Source organism: Podarcis melisellensis (genome assembly GCF_964234715.1).
Source record: "Podarcis melisellensis genome assembly, chromosome: 5".
In the NCBI taxonomy this organism is placed as follows: domain Eukaryota; kingdom Metazoa; phylum Chordata; class Lepidosauria; order Squamata; family Lacertidae; genus Podarcis; species Podarcis melisellensis.
Genome location: NC_138537.1, coordinates 16679398 through 16693536, shown reverse-complemented (window position 1 = coordinate 16693536; position 14139 = coordinate 16679398).

Sequence of the window (14139 nt, the reverse complement as noted above, 5' to 3'; positions counted from 1 at the left end):
ATCCACCAGATGGCACCAGCTCAGTAATTATGAAGGGAATGAATGTCTACTGAATGGCTACTAACACTCTGTTCATGTTACTAGCTGCACTATCATGGTGCTTCAAAAGGCCTCACAAAGAAGTGTATTGTTTGATTATTTTCCGTATGAGGCTCTGTAAAAAATAAAAATCCATTAGTTGTTATAGTTGTACTATTAACTGCTTGTATTGATTAGTGCAGCCTTGGCATTGTTCGTTTTGATTTTTAAAACTCACATACAAGGTTGCATTGTAGCCGCACAGATTTGGCCCGTACAGATGACTACATCAATTAGTTGTATTTTATTTTGCTTGGTTTTAAGTTGTCAATACTTCTATTTTACTGAAAGGGGGAGAAAGAGACTGGGCTATTTGTTGAATGTGTGCTTACATTGGTATTCACTACTGAGTACATTCTTGCCTGTACAGCCTAGCACTGGGCATTAAAAAACAAACAAACCCAAGTTCTTTCAAATACGGAGAAAATTCAGATGATTGCTAAAGTTCTTCACAATTCATCTCCCTTAACTGATGTAATGCCCAGTTGACTTTAAAATTATTTCAGGATGGGTATAAAAGTTAAGTTCAATAACTTTAAAACTTAAATTCTAACACTCTGACCACGACACTACAGTGGTAATGCCTCTTGTTTGCCCAAACAAAGGCTGGAGGGATGTGTTTGTGCGTAAAACCCTGAATGTTGCATAGCCGGAAAGCAGCCTACTGTACAAAGTTCTCTACAAAGTTAGAAATCACATCTGTTGTCCCACCCACTTTTCATTTCTGCAGGTCTTGGGCTACAAAGTTCCCCACCCCTGTGTTAAATGGTGTTACAAGTTGCCACTGAGAAAGCATCTTCCTCACTGCATTGTTCGGGTTCAGTATGACTTGGTGCCAAAAGGGACACAGGTGGCTCTGTGGGTTAAACCACAGAGCCTGGGACTTGCTGATCAGAAGGTCGGCAGTTTGAATCCCCGCGACGGGATGAGCTCCTGTTGCTCGGTCCCTGCTCCTGCCAACCTAGCAGTTCGAAAGCACGTCAAAGTGCAAGTAGATAAATAGGTACCGCTCCAACGGGAAGGTAAACGGCTTTTCCGTGTGCTGCTCTGGTTCACCAGAAGCGGCTTAGTCATGCTGGCCACATGACCTGGAAGCTGTACACCAGCTCCCTCGGCCAATAAAGCGAGATGAGCGCCGCAACCCCAGAGTTGGCCACGACTGGACCTAATGGTCAGGGGTCCCTTTATGACTTGGTGCTATCTAGGGAAATGGATGGGTCTTGTGGTAACATCCCATGAAGGCTAAAATGCTTCTTAGTTATGGATGTTCTCAGAGCGGTATGGCACGGCTAGATTGTGTTTGGTGCCTGCTTCCTTTGATCAAGTCCCTGGTGCCTGGCTGCAGAATGGTGAGGTGGCAAATGGCTCATTAAGAAGTTTGAACTACGGTACATAGGCATATCTCATTCGTTGCAAATCCGAATCTAAATTCCCAGAAATAACGGGCTGGAACATATAACTCATCTCCCTGTATTGCATTAACACACCAGCATTTCAAATCGAGCTGCCACTGGTGTTTCTGTGCTAACTGACAATTAGTAGGTCCACTATAACTAGTAGAGGCAGAACTAACAATTCACCAAAGGTTCCACCCAAGCATTAAAGAGTCCTGCCAGAGGCCTGACAAGCCACAAATGCAAATAATGAAGTTACCTACATGGTTGTTGTTTTGCTAGCAATACAGGCTTCATGCTGTGTGTTAGAGTGAAAAACAACAACTAGGAAGCCCATGGTCTCTGGAGAAAATGCCATTATAATGAAAAGTATATCTGAGGTTTTCAGGGACAGAGTGGAGAGGGAAGGCTTTTAAGATTTGTCAAAAGATCAAACTCCCAGAGTGATGAGGAAGCCCCAGAGCACGGTTTCCAGATATAAGATTTCTCAGCTTGTTTGCTCTGAAGTGCTTTGGGTGTTCTACAAACTGGGTGAAGAATGCCCCAAGCTTTCATACTGCATACTGTTACACACCACCCCAATCTCTGAGCGGTGCGAGATTCCAGGTGTTCCGGGTGCTTACCCAGGTTCTGTGATATGAGGCAAGCATGGCGTATTTATGATATATGGTTCATTTACAAGTAAATACAACCTGAACCTACAATGGAGGGGTTCACATCATTATCACCCCAAAAGGGTCCTGTTTCTCCCATAGCCTAGCCTTGGATTCAAGCAGAAATCAGACATCATGCTCTCTCCCTGCCTTTTCCAGCCTGCAACCTCCCCCACCCCAACCCAGGTCTCATCACAGCCAACTCTCAACTCTGGCTTTGTCTTCTAACTAACTGAGTTGAGGGAGGGGCCCAGAGCCCCATCTCTCGCTTTCTTAATGGCTCATCGCCTTTCCTTTCCTTTCTTAATGGCTCATCTCCCAGGCAATTAACTAGCCTGCCTTATTGAGCTTTAAACATTGGCTGGATCCACGGATTAAGTCTCTTACACCCACAAACCCATAACACAGGGCAGTCTGGCACCCACAAACTCATAACAATACCTATAAAAGAAAAGAAGTGAGTGTCGCAGTAAATTTTGGGAGAACTACAAACCCTAACAAAAAAAAAGACCCCTGGGTTTAGGGCCATGGAACAGTGCCTAATCAGCATGCTTTTGAGACAATGATGGATGGATGAATTGGACAAATATCTCTCCTCTCCATGTGCACTCATGGCTGCTACTTTGCCAGGTAAGGGAAGGGGTTTCTTTTTGAGGGAGGGGCTGGCAGCAGGGAGATGGTAGGGGAAGGGTGGCTAGTCGTTTTCAAAGGCCTGGATTGGCTCAGAAAATTTATCTGCCTTTCTTCTGGTTTTGTTTCTTTGTTCTGAAGAACATGGACTACATTCAAGCTAATCCAAGGTGAGCTTGCTCATCTCTAAAACCAACAGAAACAAAAAGTAGTAATGCAAATATATGTATTAAAAACTGCCAACCCAAGCAGAAAGGTCTTTAAGCTGTAAGATCAGAAGGGATGGAGTGGCAGGTTCTGCATTAGCACATGTAATTCTTGAACGGCTGTTTGGGCCCCACAGGGCCCTCAACATAGTAATGATACAGTGGTACCTCGGGTTACAGACGCTTCAGGTTACAGACTCCGCTAACCCAGAAATAGTACCTCGGGTTAAGAACTTTGCTTCAGATGAGAACAGAAATTGCACGGCGGCAGCGGGAGGCCCCATTAGCTAAAGTGGTACCTCAGGTTAAGAACAGTTTCGGGTTAAGAACAGAACTCCAGAACAAATTAAGTTCTTAACCCGAGGTACCACTGTACTATGTAGTGTTGTGGGAAATGTCAAAGGAAGCTAGACCCAGCCATTTAGCACTGAGTGGAGAGTTGATGCTACTACTGTCACCCACCGCTGCCACCAAGACCCATCAGTAGAGGATGAAGGACCCAAGGCTGCCTAAAACCTGAAACTAAATGCACAGCCTTTAAATGCTGTTCTGAAGCTCTGGAGAAGCATTAAAGAAGCCCATGCTCCTTATGAATGCCACCTTGGTCTTCTGTCCTCACAGACCCTGGGGGAACGCTTTGGGAAAAGATGCTTAGGTTGCCCATGCAGAATGCTGCTCCTACTGAAGCCTTGGACAAGCCTGCAGTAGTCTAAAAGTAGCCTGAGGAGCTCCATCCAGGGATGCCTGGGGCGGATTCACCCACCTAAGAACCCATCAACAGCCCCACCAGGATCACGTAGAGGGCAAACTTGAAATGACTAGGCATGGGGTGGATTTTGATTCAATTTGAATCAACCTGATTTGCGCCTCCCAAAACAATAGGAGAGCCATCCTGTTAAATTTGCGCTTCTCCAAATTTTGCAGTGCAGCTCTCCAGCCATGTCATGTCTACAAAAATGCATTTACTAGACTAAGGTGTCCATAAAAATGAAAATATGACTGAAAATAACACACAACAATGCATTACTTTAGGAAAAATTGCATTGTAAAAAAAAAAGGTGTCTGTTAGTCAAAATTGCATAAAAGCGTGTGTATTAGGAGAAATTCACCCTAAAATGCTGGTGAATTTCCATGTGCGTGTTTTTTTTAAAAATGCAGCCTGTTGTGAATACATGGAGACCTGAGTTTAAGACTGGAAAAAAATAAGAAACAGAGAAAAACAGAAACTGATAGATTTGCCCATTCCTAGAAGTTACTACATGTCTCTCAGTCTCCCCTGGGACTTTGTTGGGTTGACAACTCCCCTTTGAATTCATTAATCCCTAGTACCAGAATCCCCTTCATGGATCACTGCCTTGCCGTGGCGAAGGGGCTTGAAGAACTCAGAGAAGCTATGAACTATGCCGAGCAGGGCACCCAAGATGAACAGGTCATAGTGGAGAGTTTTGACCAAACGTGATCCACCTGGAGGAGGAACCGGCAAGCCACTCCAGTATCCCTGCCAAGAAAACTCCATGGACAAAGACAACAGGCATATAAAAGTTATGACGCTGGAAGATGAGCCCCTCAGGTCGGAAGGCGTCCAACATGCTACTGGGGAAGAGCGGAGGGCAAGTACAAGTAGATCCAGAGCTGATGAAGCGGCTGGGCCAAAGCCGAAAGGACGCTCAGTTGCGGATATGCCTGGAAGCGAAAGGAAAGTCCAATGCTGTAAAGAAAAATATTGCATAGGAACCTGGAATGTAAGAACCATGAACCTGGGTAAGTTGGAGGTGGTCAAAAATGAGATGGCAAGAATAAATATTGACATCCTGGGCATCAGTGAACTAAAATGGACGGGAATGGGTGAATTCAGTTCGGATGACCATCATATCTACTACTGTGGGCAAGAAACCCGTAAAAGAAATGGAGTGGCCCTCATAGTCAACAAAAGAGTGGCGAAGGCTGTACTGGGATGCAATCTCAAAAATGATAGAATGATCTCGATACGAATCCAAGGCAGACCTTTTAACATCACAGTAATCCAAGTTTATGCACCAACTACTGGTGCTGAAGAAACTGAAATTGACCAATTCTATGAAGACTTACAACACCTTATAGAAGTGACACCAAAGAAGGATGTTCTTCTCATCATAGGGGATTGGAATGCTAAAGTAGGGAGTCAAGAGATAAAAGGAACAACTGGCAAGTTTGGCCTTGGAGATCAAAACGAAGCAGGGCAAAGGCTAATAGAGTTCTGTCAAGAGAACAAGCTGGTCATCACAAACACGCTTTTCCAACAACACAAGAGACGACTCTACACATGGACATCACCAGATGGGCAGCATCGAAATCAGATTGATTATATTCTCTGCAGCCAAAGATGGAGAAGCTCTATACAGTCAGCAAAAACAAGACCTGGAGCTGACTGTGGCTCAGATCATCAGCTTCTTATAGCAAAATTCAAGCTTAAACTGAAGAAAGTAGGAAAAACCACTGGGCCGGTAAGATACAATCTAAGTCAAATCCCTTATGAATACACAGTGGAAGTGAGGAACAGGTTTAAGGATTTAGATTTGGTGGACAGAGTGCCTGAAGAACTATGGATGGAGGCTCGTAACATTATACAGGAGGCAGCAACGAAAACCATCCCAATGAAAAGGAAATGCAAGAAAGCAAAGTGGCTGTCCAATGAGGCCTTACAAATAGCGGGGGAGAGAAGGCAAGCAAAATGTGAGGGAGATGGTGAAAGATACAGGAAATTGAATGCAGATTTCCAAAGAATAGCAAGGAGAGACAAGAAGACCTTCTTAAACGAGCAATGCAAAGAAATAGAGGAAAGCAATAGAATGGGAAGAACCAGAGATCTGTTCAAGAAAATTGGAGATATGAAAGGAACATTTCGTACAAAGATTTCCATAATAAAGGACAAAAGTGGAAAGGACCTAACAGAAGCAGAAGACATCAGGAAGAGGTGGCAAGAATACACAGAGGAATTATACCAGAAAGAAATGGATGTCCCGTATACCCCAGGTAGTGTGGTTGCTGACCTTGAGCCAGACATCCTGGAGAGTGAAGTCAAATGGGCCTTAGAAAGCACTGCAAATAACAAGGCCAGTGGAAGTGACGGTATTCCAGCTGAACTATTTAAAATTTTAAAAGATGATGCTGTTAAGGTGCTACACTCAATATGCCAGCAAGTTTGGAAAACTCAGCAGTGGCCAGAAGATTGGAGAAGATCAGTCTACATCCCAATCCCAAAGAAGGGCAGTGCCAAAGAATGCTCCAACTACCGCACAATTGCACTCATTTCACACGCTAGCAAGGTTATGCTTAAAATTCTACAAGGAAGGCTCAAGCAGTATGTGGACCGAGAACTCCCAGAAGTGCAAGCTGGATTTAGAAGAGGCAGAGGAACCAGAGACCAAATTGCAAACATGCGCTGGATTATGGAGAAAGCTAGAGAGTTCCAGAAAGACATCTACTTCTGCTTCATTGACTATGCAAAAGCCTTTGACTGTGTCGACCACGGCAAACTATGGCAAGTTCTTAAAGAAATGGGAGTGCCAGATCACCTCATCTGTCTCCTGAGAAATCTCTATGTGGGACAAGAAGCTACAGTTAGAACTGGATATGGAACAACTGATTGGTTCAAAATTGGGAAAGGAGTACGACAAGGCTGTATTTTGTCTCCCTGCTTATTTAACTTATATGCAGAATTCATCATGCGAAAGGCTGGGCTGGATGAATCCCTAGCCGGAATTAAGATTGCCGGAAGAAATATCAACAACCTCAGATATGCAGATGACACAACCTTGATGGCAGAAAGTGAGGAGGAATTAAAGAACCTTTTAATGAGGGTGAAAGAGGAGAGCGCAAAATATGGTCTGAAGCTCAACATCAAAAAAACGAAGATCATGGCCACTGGTCCCATCACCTCCTGGCAAATAGAAGGGGAAGAAATGGAGGTAGTGAGAGATTTTACTTTCTTGGGCTCAATGATCACTGCAGATGGTGACAGCAGCCACGAAATTAAAAGACGCCTGCTTCTTGGCAGAAGGGCAATGACAGGCCTAGACAGCATCTTGAGAAGTAGAGACATCACCTTGCCAACAAAGGTTCGTATAGTTAAAGCTATGGTTTTCCCAGTAGTGATGTATGGAAGTGAGAGCTGGACCATAAAGAAGGCTGATCGCCGAAGAATTGATGCTTTTGAATTATGGTGCTGGAGGAGACTCTTGAGAGTCCCATGGACTGCAAGAAGATCAAACCTCTCCATACTGAAGGAAATCAACCCTGAGTGCTCACTGGAAGGACAGATTGTGAAGCTGAGGCTCCAGTACTTTGGCCACCTCATGAGAAGAGAAGACTCCCTGGAGAAGACCCTGATGTTGGGAAAGATGGAGGGCACAAGGAGAAGGGGGCGACAAAGGACGAGATGGTTGGATAGTGTTTTCGAGGCTACCAGCATGAGTTTGACCAAACTGCGGGAGGCAGTAGAGGACAGAGGTGCCTGGCGTTCTCTGGTCCATGGGGTCACGAAGAGTCGGACACGACTAAACGACTAAACAACAACAAGTACCAGAATCCCCTAGTTCTTTTCCTGCTCCAGCCCTAAAATTTGTCACAACCTCCACATCAGGTGTTGGTCACAGGCACCTCCAAACATGAAGGAATTTGAAGACGACCAGCTCACTTTTCTGAAACTGTAGGGGCAGTTTGCAATGGAGGAGGCCCTCTCTCTTTCCTGCATTGTGGCCGAGCCTAACTCTCTGTCATGGGTTCCCCTGGGCAGTGAACTTAATGTATGGCCATAGCGTGTACCTCAGTTTTTAATCTGCAGCCTGATTTCCTCCTCAGGTGCTGCAATATTTGCTTCTGCAAAACAGGTTCATGAGAAATAAACGAATGATCCAACTTTTTATCTCCACGGACAGTTGACACCATGGCCTTTGATTTATGGAGCTCTGTGTTCCTAATCAAATATTAATAGAGTAATGGTTGCCCTTGAGGCCCACTTATTAAACTGAACCCTGGTCAACAAATTAGAAAGAGTAAGAAAGTCGTAAGCAATCTATTGTAAACTCCTAAACTGCCTGACTCTTCAGTTGCAGCAAGATTGCACAGAAGGCAAGAGTACTCCAACGGTAGCAGAGATTTTAAGCTTTGATGTTTGTTTGCTGTTATCTTGTTTAAGGCTGTCCTGCAGCTAAAAGACCACTGGGTGGCTCACAGAATGGAAACAATGCACTTTAAATGCAACCATACCATAAACATGCAATTCAGATAGAACATCGGCTATTTTTTGTGTTTATAAAGAAACAGATTTCAAAAATCAGAGTGAAGATTTAAATATATATATATATATATTTAAGCAAAAAACAGGTATTAAAGCATGTCCACAGAATGGAAAATGGCAGGATCACCAATAATGTGCTCTTTGCAGAGCTGGCTTCAAGCACCAGGCCCATTGGCAGATCGACTCTGTGTTGCAAAAATGTCTGCAAATGTGGCATGAAGGCTGGCAAAACTGTTAGCACATTTGCAAAGCTAAGCAGGGTCCAGTATGATTTCAAATTGGATGGGGAACCATGGGTTGAGATTCCCCCATTGCAGGGGGTTGGACTAGATGACACTTGTGGTCCTTTCCAATTCTACAGTTCTATGATTAACTCCCCCATGTGGAGTTTCACATGACCGCCTAGAGACCATCATTCCTCTCACAGGAAAAATGACCATGGGGAGGAGCACAGAAAGAAGAAACGCCATGGTACACCTGCAACAGCAAAACTGGGCGCCTCTATCTGCCCCATTTGCAACAAAACATGTTTCTCCCATATTGGTTTCTACAGCCACAGCAGGCGCTGTAAAACTCCAACCGTTTGCCTTCACCCCCAAAGGCACCCCAGACAGACAGATACCAACAACATTGATGGGTAACTTCAAAGTCCCTGGTCTTCTTTTTATTTGTGTTATTAATCATACACCAGACTTAGTCTTCATTATTCTTCAATGGAGGACCATCCTCTGTAGAGTAGGACACATGACCACCCATGGGAAAAGGGTGCTGGTACTTCTCCCACTACTCAACTGTTTCCCAATTCCCTGGGTGGCCTGACGGAAAGATCCAAGGGAGGGAGATGTAAGCTTTGTTGTTGTTGTTGTTTCTTATAGCATCACCACCACCCACATATTACAGATGCAGCCACCGAGGAAACCATTTAGCACATTAATAACTAAGGGCACTTCCAGATTCTTGCTCTTTTGGGGTGGGATTCAATTTCATACCAGCAAATTTAGTTTGCACAATTAGTGTCAATTGGGAGATCTTGCTCAACAAACCCACTTCCCCCAACTGATCAGATGTTTTGCAGTAAGTGGTAGGAAAATGTACTGGAAAGTGTGGGATAACAATGGCTCTGGCGCAACATCATCTAACCTCTCTGCAAACAAATCAGAATGAATGCTCATTAAACAGAGCATCTGGAAGCACTCTGAGATGCATATCAGTGGTTTTTCTGCCCATGGCTTATACTCTCAGCTCCTATGCTACGCATCCCTTTATGACATTATGATGCAGCATTTACAATTCAGGGCAAGCGAACAATATTAAGTAAGCAGCAACCAAAGTAAGTAGTGAACAAATGAGCTTGAGATGTGGCAGGGAGGCAATAGATCAGAATAGCATGCTTGGGATCTATCACACAGCGAGGGACTGAAGTTTTGTGGTAATATATGGATTAGCTCAGTCTTCCCAACTGTGGAAAAACAAAAGACAATTGGTGATGTATGGAGAAAACTATGCTAAAAAGAGAATCATCAACAAAGAAGCCTGTCAGCACGAAAAGGCAGCGTACAGCCCGCTGCTGCATCCATAAAGCAATTTGGTTTGTAACTCCAGCGCACACAGAGGGAAAACATACAATAGGCCTGCCCAGAGGTTATCCATTAACTGTGTCATCTCAGCGAAGCTACATTTCACACTGGGAAGAGTGGGAAGGAGGGCAAGGAAATAATGGGGTATTAAGCTTTCTGAAACAGAGAGGAATTTTTTTGTCTGTGTGTCTTTGCATTTAAAGTCTCCTCGGCTGCTCCTATGAAGCTGACCTCTACTGGCTCAGTCTGTATGTAATGCCATATCAAACCATAGCCTCACTCTGGGCGGCAGCAGGACCAGAAACATTTTTTTTGCTTCTTCTGGCTAAGCCAGAGGTGGGGAACAGCAGGCCTGGGGCCAAATGTGGCCCCCAGCCCTCTCTTTGGCCCTGGGGTAGGGTTGCCATATTCCGAAGAGCAAAAAAGAAGACATATTTGCCCGGGGAGGGGGGAGCGCATGTGTGCTTGTGCGCGCATGGGCACACCACCAGCACACAGCCTAACCATACAAATAACCTTCTGGATCCCCAAAAGAGGACATGTCCAGGAAAACCCGGACATATGGCAACCCTACCCTTGGGGCTCTTCCCAGGCCACACACCATCCCCCAGGCTCCACGCTGCTAGCATGCTGTTTCCTGGTTCAAATGTGTTCTTGATGTCTGTTTTGACATTAGTAGGTATACACAAGGTATACGTATCTTAAGAAATGTCACCAAATTATACAGGCTGTGAGATAACATGTTATTAAATTCAAAACATAAATCCAAGGCTTATGATGAGAATAGATTCCCTAGGAATATCAATAGGCATGTCATCAACCTAAAGGTAAAGGGACCATTAGGTCCAGTTGTGACCGACTCTGGGGTTGCGGCGCTCATCTCGCTTTATTGGCTGAGGGAGCCGGCGTACAGCTTCCGGGTCATGTTGCCAGCATGACTAAGGGCAATATAAAAATTTAATTTAACAATAACAACAACAAAATTCATACTTTCCAGAAGGATGCACAACTTAAATACAGCCATTCTTCAGAATTCCCACCTCTCTGAATTTTGCAATACAGTTCTCCAGCTAAGTAATGTGTACAAAAATGCATAAATATCAGGCTAAAGTGTACATATGAATGCATATATGAGCAAAAGTGGGTGAGAGAGGCAAAACTCCATACGAAAATGGGAATATTAAGAGAAAATTGCACTAAAATGCTGGTGAATTTTCAAAGGGAAATTTAAAATAAATAAATAAATAAAAACTGACACGAAAAGGCAGGAAACTCAATTTAAGATTGGAAAAAAAGATTGGAGAAACTGCTGTTGACAGATACATTCATCCCTACTGTAAAGGCAACTGCATACACCCTGTGTCTCAAATCCACAGGTAAACTTACATAGGGCAGCCCTGTTATTGTTGTCTGTGCCTTTTCATAAGATTGCAGCAGTGATTGCATATTGCCACCAACTACTAAAAAAACACAGCACTCTTAGCCGGGAGTGTAAGTCTAACATCAATTTGTTGAAATTGGACATAGCTGGGCTTGGGTCTTATAAAGCTGTAGATAAATAAATGTCAAGAGCTTGTGTAAAATGGTTGTCATTTCCTACTGCAGGAGTGTGCTCATTTTGTGGAGCACGGTCATCCAACTCACCCCATTTCCAATTATTTTATTTGCATTTCCCGGCAACTACTGCAAATGCAAATATCCGCCACCCTTGAGAGCGTAAAATTAAGGCTTATTCATCCATCTTCATTGCCTCTGTTCCCTGGAGATGAGAAAGTTCCAACTCTGCTCTGTGTTATATATGGAAACATCCTCTGTGAAAAGTGGATTGGAGAAGGTGTTCAGAGATACGGCTTTTTGGGGGATAAAGAGAAATGAGCTTGGTTATCAAACAGCAAAAAATATTTATCTTACACTTTTAGTAGTTGTTGCTCATAAGTATGCTAGGAAGTATGCTAGTGGACTATGGAGAGCTTGGGCTCTATTTCTGATATAGCTATTCAAAGGCTCTTTGCATAATATTCTAGAAATAGAGGAATGCTTGGAAATAGAGGAGTGCATATACTGTAACATACCAAGACTCACTGTCCATAAACAGAGAGAGAGAGAGAGAGAGAGAGAGAGAGAGAGAGAGAGAGAGAGAAAGAAAGAAAGAAAGAAAGAAAGAAAGAAAGAAAGAAAGAAAGAAAGAAAGAAAGAAACTGTTAAACTATTACATTTTGCTTCTGGCAGTGGTGAAAGGTTCCAGGTTTCAGCACTTACCCCAGTTTGGTTTCCTTTGGAGACATAATAGCATTTTGTAATACTGTATTTGTGTTCATTTTCAAATATATGTGCTAAGCATAGATGGAGGCACAGCTTAAGTGCTCCATCAGACAACTGAAGTCCTCTGCTTCCACAAAAGGTACCCCTGACCATTAGCTCCAGTCGAGGATGACTCTGGGGTTGCGGCGTTCATCTCACTTTATTGGCCGAGGGAGCCAGCGTACAGCTTCCGGGTCATGTGGCCAGCATAACTAAGCCACTTCTGGCGAACCAGAGCAGCGCACGGAAATGCCTTCCCACCAGAGCAGTACCTATTTATCTACTTGCACTTTGACGTGCTTTCGAACTGCTGGGTTGGCAGGAGCAGGGACCGAGAAACGGGAGCTCGCCCTGTCGCAAGGATTCAAACCACCAACCTTCTGATCGGCAAGCCTAGGCTCTGTGGTTTAACCCACAGCGCCACCGGTGTCCCACTTATGATAGTAGCAGGGCATTTATACATGATCCCTCTTTCAATACTCTTTGTCTCTGCAAAAGGGCAGACATACTGCTTGATTTCCAGTTAGCGCATGCCCTATAACTTTCTGTTGAAATCTTGTAACCTTTTATACCACAAATGTCCTGAGCCGTTTTTTGTCCCTGCTATCGTGCAAGAGTCCCCCTCCAGATGGCAATAATGCAGTAACATTGGGGGAGCATCGCAGAACAACTAATAAAGTGAAATGAGATGTGGATGCTCCAGTAGAAATCCACCACTAATTCACTAGTATTGCATCAATGACATGTCACAGAATACTTCCACACACAAAACAACCCATCTGGAGGGGCCCACAGCCAGCCCCATCATTTTCATTCTACTGGAGAATCTCTTGCTTGCTAGTGTTTTTGTTTTTTACTGCAATCCTATGCACACTTACTCATGAGTAAGCACTATTATACACAATGGGGCTTCCTTCCATATAAATATGCATAGAATCTAGTTACACATGAACATTTGCAAAATGTGTTCTCAAAGCTACCAGCATGAGTTTGACCAAACCGTGGGAGGCAGTGGAAGACAAGAATGCCTGGTGTGCTCTGGTCCAGGGGGTCACGAAGAGTCGGACACGACTAAATGACTAAACAACAACAACAAATAGTAAAAAAAAAATATATCAATTAAAAAACAAACAAACAACCATTGAGCAATTATTTTATTAATGTTTTCAACTCTATTTTTGAAAGTCACCTTGCTGGGAGGCTAATCAATCTTTGCCAGTAAACTGCTAAGGGAAAATGATCACTGGTGTATTTTTGGCTGTTCCTTTTTCTTTGTCTCACAGGAAGCTTCAAGTTAGTTCCAGGTTCAGATGATATATCAGCTGTAATTAACATCCAGCCTTGAAAATAGAGGTTTATGGCTTTATCCAAAATCCTCCTGCTGTTGTTCTCACATAAGCACCTTGTTGTCCACTATGACAACAGGATACTGGACTAAATGGGTCATTGGCCTCATCCTGCAGGCACTTCTGGTGTTTTCCTTAGCCACCCCTAACCAGAGTTAAAGAAATAAAAGGTGACTAAAAACCCCCTCTGCTTTCCAAAAGGTAATGAGATTAGTTGATCCTTTAACATTGCAGAAGAGTGAACAAACTACAGTGGTACCTCAGGTTACAGACGCTTCAGGTTACAGACTCTGCTAACCCAGAAATAGTGCTTCAGGTTAAGAACTTTGCTTCAGGATGAGAACAGAAATTGTGCTCCGGTGGGACAACGGCAGCAGGAGGCCCCATTAGCTAAAGTGGTGCTTCAGGTTAAGAACAGTTTCAGGTTAAGAACGGACCTCTGGAATAAATTAAGTACGTAACCAGAGGTACCACTGTATTACAAATCTTATTTTGTCTGGGTGTGCCGTTCAGGCAGCAATCCTAAGACAGAATGCTGCTTAGTGGCCTGGGGCTGATTCATGGGTTGAGGAAGTATGCTGATCCCACCTGCTGAAGCCTTAGGGTTACAAGAGCTCAGTGGGGTTATTTCCCTACCTGTGTCCATACTAGCAGAATCTCTGTTTGAGCAGGGTAG